Genomic DNA, 3,603 nt, shown 5'->3' on the forward strand with positions numbered 1-3,603 from the left:
ATATAAGAACTATTCAATTTTATATCATAGTTGTATGTTTACTTGATTTTATTCGATTGGAAATTCGATACTTCACTAGGTTTATCACGTAAATTTACATAAAATGTCCACTTTGTAATAACTATGAATCTAACATTAATCCACGTTTAACCTTTGCATTAATTGCATTATTCCCGTGAGGAAAAACTTCATATTAAAGTGAAGTTACATCTGATACTGTAGAGAAATATCTACGAGTGCATCTGTAAACGTTTGACGATAAATTACTTTGCAATAAACATAATTACAAATCTATAGGCTTTTACAAATATATAGGCTTTGACTGGGTCGAATGTCTTGTTAGTAACCCAATGATAAGGTTAATCAATCAATTATCCTAATTAAGTTATCGAGAGGACTTAGTTATAGACTTAAGCCACACTACGACTAAACCGCGGCGGTTTTTAACTTTAGTGAATCAGACATATGAATACAAGTCATTTTCGGTTTTTATCCTGATTGGTTTTAAAACCGCGTATTATTACAAAATGCTCGCAACGAAAAAGACCGCAAAAATTTTAAATTGACTTTAGATAAAATTTACTTGTATGACGGCACACGGTTTTTTAATTGTGTGTGCATCTCGAGCGGTTTTGCGGGTTAACCAGCTGGCAGTAAAATACCGTAGAGTGGCCTCAGCATTATTGTCAGAAACAAGTGACAAACACTATTTTTCTATCACCCTGATTTTTAGAAATATTGAAACAGAAGCCAAAATAAGCTACTGTTTCAATTTTTATATATATTATTAGCTAAATATAATTTTATTGAAAAAGACTATATAGACATAAAACGTAAGTTAATTATATTGTAAATTATTCCTTGGATTCAAATGTAAAGTTTAGAATAGAATAGTAAAGGTCACATTTTTGAAAAGGGTCGAACTTCAAAGCGCTCTTTAGTGGCATCATATATACAATATATAAAAAAGGTTATTAAGTTTGAATCTTTTTTATAAAATATTTGTTATATAAACGTTTATAAATGTTTATTAAATAAACTATATTTATGATGCTATGACAAACGCCACATAAGAAAAATAATGATGTGAAAATATTCATTTTTAAATTTGTCATATATACTTGTCGGGCGCTCTATTAATTAATTATTTCATTCGTTTTGGCATTATATTTTTCCCATAAATATTTATTAAAAACCTAATAAATGTTTTTTTTTATTAGCCCAATTTTACACGTTCGTCAATAAAATATTTCCTACATTATTTATGTCGTTTATTTAGCAGGTTATATACGCAAACGTATAAGCGCAACACAGCTCTTTCGGCCGTCGCCTTAGTTAAGTAACTGTAGGTGAAAGTACCAAAGTCGAGCATATCTAATTACATCAACTACTGACTGACCGGCAGGCCGAACACTGCTTTATTGGCGTAAATATTACCCAGCAAAATCGAGATGTCTGCTACCAAGTATAAAACGCTCGGGTAGTTGGTAATTTTATTTTTGTCGGTTCATTTTTATGTTGAATGCATTTTATTTATTCTATGTGAAAGGTATCTGCTCCGATAGCCGTGATCGTCTAGTGGTTAGGACCCTACGTTGTGGCCGTAGTAACCCAGGTTCGAATCCTGGTCACGGCAGCGAATAGCTGTTACGGCGGAGCTAATTTTTGTTACTTTTGTTATTATCAAATATAATAAAAAAAGCAGAAAGATATCTATTTATTAAAACTTATATTATATTGTTGGGGTTTTTTTGTAATTTTCAGGTACACATATGCCTATGTATATGAATACTTGAAACAGAGAAACTGTAAAAAGAGCCATCGAGCTCTCTTAAAGAAAATACTATAAGATTGGTGTATTTGTGTAGTCCTTAAAAATATTTTTGGAACCCAAGGAGTATTACTATAAATGTAACCTGTTTATAAAAAAGCCTTTTATGGGGTAAGGGAAAAGGAAAAACGGAGTAGGACGGGTAAGGAAAAGGAAACGGGCCGCCGGCTCCTCCATTCACGGTACGTCTTTTTTTGTGGTGATTCTCAATGCTAGCCTGAAGGGCTACTACATCTTAGCACGGACGCGTGGGTAAACTGAGGGTTCACCCTGGTAGCGACACGCTCAAGGGCGTCCCCCCTTGTCGGGGACCGCGAACCTCAGCTTGGGCTGTCGCATGAATGGAGGGGGCCGGAGGGACCGTACTTGGTCGGGCGCTCACCCGGATGGGCGCGGGAACGCGGAACAAGAGACCTACTCACCGTTCGAAACACAGTGGCATGCCACTATCTCACGCCGGTTTTCTGTGGGGGTGTGGTACTTTCCCGGGGAGAGCTCGGCCTAATCATGCCGAAGCGTGCTCGACTACCACAATAAGAACGACTCTACATTTAATGTAAACTTTCAAATACATTACAAATATTACTACATTTAATGTAATAATCACCATATATAACTAGAGGCGCTAGTTACCATTTATTCAAACCAAACAACCGATAGAACAATCCAAAACATGAAATAACATCATTTATTAGTTCCAAATGGTAGATATGAATTGGGCAGAAATGAAATATCGGTTGTTTGTTATTCATTTGTGTTTGATGCAACTCTCTTGTATCAACCTTTGCTATTTTTTATTTGAAAAATAGTGTACTAACGCTATTAAATTAACTATTCTTAGAATGTTATATGTATTGATTGGACTTAATATTTCTATGTTATTGATACTTTAGATAAGATTTTCAGGTGGGTGTGGTGTGGCGAAGGTGAAACGTTTTTTATTATTTTTAGAACTACCTACTAAATAAATATATCATATCGTTTGTACTTTAGATTTTAATAGACAGATTGTATTACATTAAATTGCTCGTATATGGGATTACACGATCCTATTGAGAACAAATCCTTTTTCTAAGAGCAATTTTTTTTAAATACTACATCTTTTTCCGCTTAGCATAGCATGCAAATTGTTTAGTATGATTCAAGTGACGTTTTTAGTAGATTACAAATTTATTCTTAAAACATTATCTATTACTTAATTTATTTTTTAGAAATTTATTTTTTGAAAAAATTACGCGTAATGAATAACTTATAAGAAAAACTCTGTTTTTCTTCATGGACGAACTGAATAAATAAAAAATTAAACAGTAAATTTATATATTTTGTTGGTTTAAATAGCATTGTATGCTAATTTTCAAATATTTGAAAAATGCGTATAAAGAACAGATCCCGTCTCATGACCGATTTTTTCTATTCTTTGTATTATTCAAATAACTAAATTCCTTGCGTAAAAAGCTTTGTTCCATAAAAACCCTCAGAAAATGAAAGATAAGTTAAGAAAAGGTAGGTTTACTTTAGCTAAGGTTATGCAAATTTGTATTGTCCAATTATAATATAATCTGCATCAAATTAAAGACAAACTGTATCGTAATCCATTATACAAATACGTCTTGACATAATTCGTAATACGTTGCTTTTTTCAGCAATTTTTTAATAAATTTTCTTATGATTATTATTATATGGTAATATATTTATACTCTCACATACACCATACATTACATATGAAACAAGATTTTACTGTTCTAGACTCTTCTCAGACTCAGAAGATTCAG

General features: G+C 32.6%; 1 non-coding gene across 1 annotated transcript; it reads left to right on the plus strand.

Moving 5' to 3' along the window:
- The first annotated feature begins 1,564 nt into the window (after positions 1–1,564).
- On the plus strand, positions 1,565–1,636 carry Trnah-gug. Its single transcript has one exon. It is a non-coding gene; the product is annotated as a tRNA-His (tRNA).
- Positions 1,637–3,603: the final 1,967 nt, after the last annotated feature.

This window comes from Zerene cesonia, chromosome 10 (genome assembly GCF_012273895.1).
Source record: "Zerene cesonia ecotype Mississippi chromosome 10, Zerene_cesonia_1.1, whole genome shotgun sequence".
Classification (NCBI taxonomy): domain Eukaryota; kingdom Metazoa; phylum Arthropoda; class Insecta; order Lepidoptera; family Pieridae; genus Zerene; species Zerene cesonia.